General features: G+C 36.3%; 1 pseudogene; it reads right to left on the reverse strand.

Moving 5' to 3' along the window:
- Positions 1-4,434: 4,434 nt before the first annotated feature.
- On the reverse strand, positions 4,435-5,130 carry LOC148011558 (uncharacterized; annotated as a pseudogene).
- Positions 5,131-11,201: the final 6,071 nt, after the last annotated feature.

Consider the following 11,201-nt stretch of genomic DNA (forward strand, 5'->3'; position numbering starts at 1 on the left):
TTTTCCCAAACAAGTGCTTGAACTGATGATGCATGACCTACAGTTTCCTTGGCCTATCGAAACACTTCCTCACCCTCTTTAGTCCACTCTAAAGGATCCTTCTTGGCTACCATCTGTAATAGATAGAGAAACTGAGATGCCAAAGGAATGAATCTTGATAGATATCTTACCTTATGAATGAAAGTCATAAGTTCTTTAGTATCTACAAGTGATACTAAGGTTACTAGGGCTTCCACTTTTTTAGGATTAGGCTCTATTCCATTTTTCGAGACTACATGACCAAGAAGTTTCACTTTTGGTTGGGCTATCTTGCATTTTTTTGGATTTAACTGACAATCGTAACTATCCAATCTTTCAAACACTTCGTCAAGTTTTTCACAATGTTCTAATCTTGTACTACGAACACAAATATCATCAATGAAATCTCTAACAAACTTCCCTAAGGAGCTAACACTCTATTTACCCTCCCTTGATACCAAGTTGGTCTATTACTGAGTCGAAAACGTAAAACTCTATAGCAAAAACGACCCCATGGTGTTATGAAAGTCATTTTCTTCTGATCTTTAGGAGCAATGGGTAATTGAAAATATTCGGAATATCCATCACAAACGATGTACCTTTCAAAACCTGCAACACTGAATCTAAAATTTCATATATCAAAGGAAGCGGATAATGATCTCTTTTTGTGATGGCATTTAGAGATTTATAATGTACACAAATTCTCCAACCTCCAGTTTTCTTTGATGCTATAACTATTGTGCTTACCCATTCTAGATGTTCTACAAGATAAATAAATCCTGCTTGCAACAATTTATCTACTTCTTCTTTCAAGACTGACATTTGTTCTGAAATCAAGGGTTTTAATTTTTGACATACTCTCTTGGCATCTTCTTTAAGTTCTATTTTTAGCCCTTCCCCTTTCATTCCTCTAATTTCTGTGTATGAAATAACAAAAAGATTTGGATATTGATTGAGGAGTGTATGATATTGTTTCCTTTCTCCTTCTATGTCAAATCTTGACTCAACTTTTTTTCCATAAATTCTCTTTTTTATGTGGAAACTTGAGGTCATTCCATTAATTTTTCTAATTCCTCTAGTTTCCCCTCTTCATCATCTCCAAAAAATTCATCTTTTTTATTTCCTTTAGTTTTAACATTTATAATTTGAACTTTATATTTGAGATCTCTTGTGAAATTTCTTTTTCTGAAGATAATTCTTCATCCTTTAACAGGAACAAAAATCCTTTTTTTCAAGAAGAAAGATTAAAATTAGGATTTTCAATGTTTCTTGATACCCTTGAAACTATTGATATGAGTTATTGATTTCACTCTGTTTTCTAAGGATGTTTTCTTCTTTTTTTTGTTTTTTTCAATTATTATTAATGAAAATTTTGGATCTGAATCACTTTCTGAACTTTCATTCTGAGTTTCATCTTCATCTTCCGTACTATCACTTTCCTCTTATTCTTCTTTGCTAGTATCCTCATGTACTGATTCCTTTCTCGATGCCATATCAAACTTCTTTACTACTCCTCTACGGTCATAAATTGTTATGGTTCCTTTTCCCCAATCTTGTATTGCTCCTACCTTCCTAAGCCAAGGCCTACCTAGGATAAGCGAAAATGCTCCTAATCCTGCTGGCATACATGACAAGTGATTTTCATTGCAACTCCATACACCTTGACTTCAAGATTTTGAATTATTCCTATACATTTCACTTTAGCATGATTTGCAAGCCTAATTCAAAATCCAGATCTTGCAACTATTCGAAGTCCAAATTGTTCTACGCATGCTTCTCCATCTATGTAAGCCTCACCTATATTCTGGTTTTTATACCAAGCATAAACTATAGGACAAATATCGGTAACTCCTCTACACTCAAAACTCTTACATTTCCTTTTTTTCTCTCTCTCCTTTTTGGATTTACTAATTTCTTCCATTGTCCTCTCATCCTAGGGCACAACTCCATCAATAGACTAAAAGATATATCAGCTTTCCTACCCATCATATCCTTCTTAAGGTCATAGTCACTCTCTCCTTCCCCCAAAGGAATATCAATAGCATGATAATGTTTTTTAGGTGCTCTTGACTTATTTTATTCTCTCCTCTCTTTGTTTTTCTTCCTCTTTCCTCACCAGCCTTACTAGTTTCAGGTTCATCTCTCTCAGCATCTCTTCTTTTTTTGATTGCAGGCATTACATCAACAGTTTTACTTTCCTCCTTTTGCTTTTCTAAAAGAATATATTTTATGGCACTTTTACTTTCTCCTCTTCATTCAACCTAGATTCTTGAGAGTTAGAATCATTTTTAATTTCTATCCCAAAATCATTATGTTTGTTAGGAAAATTTTTAGGTAAGGGATACATATCCCCTCTTACTCTAGGTGGATATGGATAGTTTGTACTTATGTGACCTATCTCTCCACATGAATAACAAGTTACCATTGGTCTGCGAAAATATCCTCTACTATTTCCTCCTCTTCCACCTCTCAAATTTTCTTGATTGGATTGTCCCATCACTCCTCCATTACCTCTTCCTAAGGGTCGACGTCTTAGAGCTCCTAACCTCATGTTTAACATTCGACCTGATAATTGATCTTCAAATTTTGGTGCTAGTTGAGCATTTTGTCTTGCTAAGATTTGATAATTCTGTTCGTCCCTTTGCCAAGTTTGGTCTCTATTGTCAATAGGTGTTCTAAATGACTCTTTTTTTTTATTTTCTCAAATTTTCTCTCTTTTTCTATGGCAATCATTACGGCTTCATCAAATGTGCTTGGTTCCTTAATTTCCAATTTTGTCCTTACATCTTGCATTTTTTCTACAAAATGTTTAATTTCAACATTTTTGGAGCTCTCCCTCTAGGGCCTAAAGTTACATTCCAACGATCCCAAAGTCTAGTGTAATCCATAGCAAAAAGTTGTATGGTTTGGCCTTCTTTTTTCTTACAAGTTTCTATTTTTCTCTAAAGGTCCTAGGAAGTCTCAATTTCTTTAAAATGGTCAAGAAACACCTGCTTAGTTGCTTCATATTCCATAGGAACAAGAGGATTTCTCATTCCAAGGGTCTTTTCATAATCCTCAAACCAATTATGATCTTCATCCAATAATTGAAATTTCAGAATTTGGAGTTTCTAGCTTGAGTCACTTATTCGCTAGATAATACATCCAAGCTCTAATTTTTCGAGGAATCACTGAGGATCCTCTCCCTTCTTTCCATAAAATTCAAGAAAGGAACTGGCCCCATCGAAAAACAATCACAAACAAGAAATCAATCCACAAATCACGCACAAAGTCAAATTTTTCGACACTCCTCAGTGAGGGCACCAAAAAGGAGATGTTACATGAGTGGTGATCAAGAACAAGTCTCACTCACAGCCCGATAACGAGATGTTAAGGAGTGCCGATTGGGGAAATTAACTTTGTCGAATGCACAACACAACACAAAAAATTAAATATTTGGACAAACATCACATGAACCACACACAAAACAAACGACAAACAATGCCTCTTGTAGCTCAAAGCAACTTAAAACCCAAATGCACTAGAGCATCACTCCAACATAGATTTTGAAAACACCAACAATTCAAAGATAAACCAAGTGAAATATATTCTCCTACCTTAAAAGCCTTGAGCCAAGACTTGGAGCCTTTACATCCAAATTCTCCAACTTCATAAATTAGCACAAAAAGAGTTTGCTCTCTCACATACGACCCTCCTCTCAAATCTCTCACAAGATAGAAGATCAATACATAGGGAAAGGGCCCCTTGCTCTTCTCTCACCTCTCCTTGTATAGTTTTCCTTCTACTCGCACAAATGTTAGGCTTTTTAGGCTTTTTTCTTTCCTGAAAGGCCTTAGGCTTTTTAATATATTGCTTTTCATTCCACATTTTTTTAAAACTCCAAAAAACTCTAGCCTTAAGGCTTTAAATAGTCAAATTGCATTTAAAAACACCATCATGTGCTGCTCAATGGTGACCACTGACCGCCATACTTTCGTATGTTTAGAACACCGTCGTCTTCAAATTTAGCAATTGCCATTAAGCCTGAATGCCATTTGTGTCAATCACCATCCTGCTCAAAATTAATGGAGGTCGTCGAATGGAATGCCCATCATTTACGCTGTCATGCTGGGTCAAACTCAGTGGCAACTTGCCATCCATCATGTGCTTCAAATTACGCCGCCACCATATGTGTTTCCTTTATAGCCGTTTAGCTTGCATCATCCAATGTCTTCATCAACATTCGTCATTGCTCATAGACCGCAATCTACAATTTATGCTTTAAATTGTCATCTTGCTTAGAATTAACAGAGGACGCCCTTTGTTTGTTAGTTGCCTGCGTTCAAATGCTGGCCACCATGTCGTTAGTAATCACTTCAATATGTTGTCATCCTTCATCGTCAATTCTGCAATGTTGAATTTCTACCCGCCGTCTGTCTACTTGAGTAGCTGTGTCAAACCAAAACCACTATAGCCCTCACACAAGCTAGCCACACGTTCAAAATCAAAATCATCCTCCACATTTTTATCTTTTAGAAAAACCTGCAGTATGCTTGCTTGCTCCTTCAAATCCGGCATTCCTACCTCAAAATCCCGAGGTAGTCGACGCAAGATTGCTTCATCCAAATCCCATGGCCTATTGATTGTTGCAAGAACCATGACACGTGCTTTTTGATCACTAGTTGGTAAAGCCATCCCATAAAGCCATGAACTTGTCTTTATATTTGTTTAGGCTTGGTGGTTTGAAGCTCTTCACTGTCTTAGAAAACTATCTACTTCTTCTATGAAAATGATAGAGGGCCGAAGTCTGTATGCTAGTGTAAAGACAACCGTCACCAATTTTATTGCAATGCCAAACCACTTGCTCCTTAGTGTTGCCACCCTAACATTAATAAAGACTGCACCAAATTCCTTTGCAATTACCTTGGCCAATAGTGTTCTACCCATTCCAGAAGGCCCATAAAGTAAAACTTCTTTTTGCAAACCCAACAACTTACCATGTGCAAACAAATCTAGCCTTTGTAGAGAAAGAATCACCGGCTCATGTAGTGATTTCTTTACCCCTTCAAGCCCTCCAATTCTTTCAAATGTTGCATCAACGTCATCAGGATTGATGAAATCACAAGCAATCATACCCTCGTAGTCTTCCAAACCCCCCAAGTCTTCAATGACTAATATTCCCTTTATTTGTATTTGGCTTTGTTCATGCAATGTGCCCTAACGAATATGCTTCAAAAAATGTACATCTTGCCCAATTTTCCACATGATTTGAAGAAGACATGCAATATAAAATTGATGTTATGCAACAATTCAAGCGATGCTTCACATGGAAATATGAATGCACAGAAGAATTATGCTTAGCCAAATTACATGTGCTCGTGTGTCATGCATAATGCAAACAAAGTTCCTTGATTATTTAAATCCTTAACCTCAACCCTCAACGCTCAACAAGAAAAGATGTCATACTCCACTCCACCTAAATTCTCACAATCACTCAAGAAAATGATGGTTCTCAAGATGTTGACCAGATAAGAACAACCCATCTCACAATTGGTGGCATCCTCCATGACCCTCTAACTCACCCAACCACCTTACCCACTCATCCAGAGGTTCCTAACTTTGTGATGAACATCCCAAATATCGTGCGTACAAGAAATGTTCATGGTCAATGATGGGTGCTCTCTCATGTGTATGTGCAACTAAGATTTACTACAGATTGCTGCAACGGGCCTCATGCCGTGCTAGTGCTCAATGATGGTGCAAAACATGCATAATTCTAACCCATGGCATGGAAGTATTTGAACAATTGAGGAGAGGACCCCCAAGTGCAGTGTATCAACAAGTGCAATTTGCAGTGCTTGTAAACCATAATCCCTATGATATGCAAGAGTTTCGATAAGAAAACAAACATGTTTCACAATGTTTAGCAGCTACTAGCAAACTCCAGCTCCAACCTATCCAAAAAAATACAAAACTCAACCTAGGCTATCAAATGTCCACACTCAATAAACCAAACAAAATGACAAAAACAAATCCTAAGCTAGACGAACCTTGGAAATCCAATTACAAAACCACAACACAAACTATCACACAAACAACTAAGCTAACAAAAACCAAACCTAACTACAATTTGACTAGGGGTTTTCAGTTTTCAGAAAAACACTTGACATTGTCTTAGTTGTCATTCTCCATGTGTGTTATGATAACTAAGTCAACAATCAAACTCAACCACAGTTAGTGGTATGGTGACCTAGTGTGTTTTTAGTTATGTGTGATTAAACTTTAGTAAGCATTATGGAATAAGGAGAAGTAGAGAACAATGAGAGTTCACGACTCCCTATTATAGCTCCATGATTTTGTCTCTCTCTCTCTCCCTCTGAATCTTGACCAAAAAGTAAGATAGAAAAGTTTGGTAACATAAAGTTGGAATTACATAAAATACCAGACCACAATAGTAGTAGAATAAACTACCCCCAATTACATCAATATTTGTGGAATTCCCTCAGAGGAAACAAACTATGAAGATTAGATTGTTGTAGCTTGTTCAAGACTATAGACTATAGACCCTAAATTGTCTATAACTCTGCAATGAATTAGCAACTAATGAATGGCATGTACAAGAGGTGTGATTATCTTGATTTTTTGATGGTGGAAGATTGCTAGGAAGAAATGGATGCAATGGTAGTTACAAGGTCCAAGAAAAATCAAACATTAATTGGAAGGATCAAGAATGAGTTAGCAAAGAGGTTCTCAAGTAGATCAATAAGATGCAAAAGAAGGAGCAAGCCCAAGAATTGAGGTCTAATGGGTTGAAGCAAATAAGGTTATATAAGATGAGGTATTAAGAGAGGAAATGGTGGATATAGGACAAACAAAAATTGGTGCGCAAATCGAATGTTGAATGCATACGTAGTGAGCACCGGAAGGTCCCCAAGAACAAATATCTCTACTTAAGCTCAAAAAGCAAGAAGGAAGAGTTGCACGATATGAAGAAAAGAGACAAATTGGTTACAATCTCCCCCCATGCCTTGTGTGAGCGCTTCACAAGGCATGAATTTATAAATTTATTCATCTCAAAGCTAAAAAATAGCCCAAATTTACAATTAGCATGCTTTGGTTTTTGTGTTTGCTTTTGTCCAAATAAATAATAAAGTAGTTGGGCGCCCCAAAAGTCAGGTTGTGTCCAAATACAATGTCCAATAATGAAATATTTAAACCAAGCACCCATGCACGTACAAAATAATAAATATTGGTCAAGCGCTTCAATAAATAAGTGCACCTAAATAAATATTAGTGCGACACCTTTAATGATAAGACGCATGCCCATCAAAAATGATAATTTCTTCTAGGTTATTTGAATACATGCTATTGCCCAATGCTTCCCAATGCCACTGTTGCCTGCTCTACACATCAGCTGAAGCTTTTACAATTGCTAGAAAATAATAAAATTAAATCGACAAAAGTGAAAACCTAGTAGACTTAAGCTACAAAATAAAAAGTAGATTGGAACTTTGTCCTAACCTTAATTTAATACGAATGTACTCTAAACTTATAAACCTCCATTAATTCAAATATGTATTTTGCAGAATCGCCCGTTGTGGAGTCACCCACGTGCACATTAAATTAATATGATGCCCAAAAAAGACAGGTGTCCCCGTCAACTTCTCGCACAAGGAATCCACCTTGTGTATGAGCCCTGGCAAATAAATATAGTTTTACGAAATCCACAGCAAAAACTCATGAAATCCACCGTGGTCTCACGGAATCCACTGTGGCATATGCGTCCTGGCATCATACCCCTGGGGTGGGATAGCAATTGTCCTCAATTTCTATTAGCTCAATGTGGAGCGAGCAATGAGAGGTAAGCACTTAAATCGTGGGCGTGCATCCATTGAGCCTCTTCAACATGATGATTTTAAACTTAACCAAATATCTAGAGTATCTATGGCTAGTTCTAGTGGTCATAAAGTCAGTGTCTAGAATAGTTTCAGATTCAAGGATTTCAGTTTCTTCTTTTAACAAAAGAGGGTTTTCATAGACAATGTGAATAGGTATCTGGCCTCTAAAAGGTCGTAACAAACTGATATGAAAAGTATTATGGATTTTCCACTATTGGAGTAGTTCTAATTTAAATGCATTTTCATTGATTTTGTGAATGATCTTGAAAGGTCCATAAAATCTAGGGGCTAACTTATCAACAAGGTGTTTCTCAACACTTTGTAATCTTCTCTTTTCAATGTGTAACCAGACATAATCATCAACTTTGAAACTCGTGGCTTTTCTTTTCTTGTTTGCTTATTTAGTGCATGATTGCTAGGATTTCGCAAACATGTCTTTGACTTCAGCAAAAATAGTAGCATGTGTATTGGAAATATCATCAACAGCTTTAACTTTGTTTGACAATGATGTAACAGGTGTAGGCAATCTATGTCCATAAATGACTTCAAAAGGTGCTTTCTGTGTAGCTATGTGTGGTGTGTTATTGTATACAAATTGAAGTAAATTGAAGCCCTAAGGGAGACACCAAGGAAAAAGGGTTTCTACTGCAAGAAAATCTATCTTGTAATATCAACAAGCTTTTGTTTCATTCTTTAAGAACCACAACAAGGAAAAGAACAAATCTTCATGCAGCATCATAGTAGATATCTCCCATTGACTTAATAGAATCAACCATAATCTTCAACATCTTCATAGAATCCATCAATAGAACAAGAAACACAAAAGAAAGAAATGACTTTTGAATGGAAATAATCACATAGTATTCATCTTCATTGTCTTCATAGTTCTCTTCTCTCTATCTCTCATAGAAAGATACATTGTTTTGATAGAATTGGCTATCTCTAACATATGATCTCTCTCACAATAGTACACTCTCAATAGTACATCAAAACCTCACTAAAATGCTCAATAATCACTCACAATAATCCTTCTTAGGTCATGGATACACCTCCCAAAAGGTGTGCCAGATGGAAAGAGGCACCAGAGACATCATAATGTCCTGTGAGATCTGGCTTCTGTCGCTTTTTTTTTGTAACCTTCTGTGAATCTTCATCAGCTACTTCTTCACTTCAATTAGCTTGAATAGAGCTTCCATTCATCCTTTTCTAAGACAAGAACACTTCCCAAAATATCCATACATCCAACATAACACTAAAAAAAAACAAACAATATAGACCACAAAACAACAAGACAACAGAAGAACGGAACTATAGAAGCCACAGCCTTACAGAATATCAACAAAGACCGTCAAAACCACAAAAACCAAACCAAAACCAAGTCAATCTTACATAAACCTTTTAACACAACCTCAACCACGTCTCAAAACATCTATTCAACCATCTCAACTACCAAAACAAAAACACAAGATAATAAAATAGAAGAAAATTAGACCTTACAAAACCAAATAGAGAGAATCATAGAACCCTTTAGAATAACATATAAAAAACCAACATAAAACCTTCAAACATACTCAAACCATTCCAAACACTTCAAAAAATCTTTAAATTCAAACAATTAATCACAAAAAACAACCATTGAGAAACAAAAACAACAAAAAATCAGCCCAAAAACCAAATCATTTTCACACTCAACATATCCCCACACTTAGAAAGGAAGCATCCTTGTGACCTCAGAAAGAAAAGGAAAATAAAATATCTAATATCTGTTAAAAAGAATATTAAATCCATCACAAGTCACCAAGTACTATCACTTCCCCAACATATTAGCTTCATGGAACCTATATCTAAAACGCATATAATACCAAGAACCATTCCAACATCATAAAACCAAAATAACTCAAATTATTAAAGGATATAAAAGTTCGGCATCCAAGTCTTCAACTGAAACCATGTTATAACTAACATCATCAATCTTCACAACTTCATCTTCATTAGCTCCACACGATCAAAAACAAAAAAAAAACACATTACCCAACACAAAAAATACCCATATACAAATATAGTCTGAATGGCATGGATCCCCAAAAATTGGAGAGAAAAAAGAAGTTTCAATTAATAAAAAGATGATACAATCATGAAAATATCCTCTGCTAAGCAAGATGAAGGTATCTCTTCGTAAACTGCATACTAAGCTTGAGGCGCTTCAAAGCTTTACTCTCATCAACAAAATGATGAGGCACATTCTGGAGGAACTGTAAACAACATATCCTCTCCAGTAAGATGATGAGCCTGGTAGGAAAGGCCTATGCAAAGTAGTACAGTACATCCATTTGAGCATCAACTACATCCACATTTGGATTGATGATTAATGGGGGGATACTCTTTCGAGCATTCAGGGTTGACTGCTAATGCATTAAAAAAAGATACCAACAAAAATGAGATGCAAGACGGACAGTGGTATCCTCAGGAGTAACATGTACTCTGGCAAAATGAAGGTAAGAGTTCGAACATGCTGCAGATGTTTCCGAGGACCTAGTTAGATACCGGTCCGGTCACAAAATCATGCAGTGTCCATTGTCTTCGACATAGTATGTCATGATCATATCTAGGAGTATCTAGCACTGTCTATGGAGGAAGGTTAATGTAATCGGAGGGAGAGGGTAATGGAATAAGAGGAGAGCATTGTAAAAGAGGATAAGATAAATCATAAAATGAGGGTAAATGAAGGGATAATGAAGATGGAAAAGATGGAGAATTCAACAAAAATGTTCGAAGAGAATCCTTTGAGAAAACAGAAGGAATAGGAGGAACAATAGGTACTAGAGGTTCAAAAGGGGTAGGAGATAAGGTGGGATCAGCAATAAAAGGAAAAATGGTAAACATAGGGATATGAGGAGATCCAGAAGGGATAAAAGATAAAAGAAGAATGGTATTAGGACTGGAGAAAAGAAGGAAAACATAAAAAGGGAAATGATACACCATAAGAGAATAAGAAAGGAGATCAACAAGATCCAACGGATAAAAAGAGCAACGAAAATTAAGATTCTAAAAAAAGACTCAATAAATAACGGATGATCAACAATAAAGCTCAACAATTGGGTTTGTAAGGGATGGATATTGAATTTATGAAATACACTCCTGAGATGGTGAGGTTCCAAAGCATTAGCCTCCAAAGGTGGGTGCCAAGCATGTCCCCTACACCAAGATGTCTGCTCATGATAAGTCTTCAAACTCTCTGCTAGCAAAAGCTTAACTGAATGCACATACATGATAGCTTGCAAGATCACATCCCCCACATAAACATTC

This window comes from Lygodium microphyllum, chromosome 28 (assembly GCF_053477565.2).
Source record: "Lygodium microphyllum isolate KBCC chromosome 28, Lygodium_microphyllum_v1.1.10, whole genome shotgun sequence".
NCBI lineage: Eukaryota > Viridiplantae > Streptophyta > Polypodiopsida > Schizaeales > Lygodiaceae > Lygodium > Lygodium microphyllum.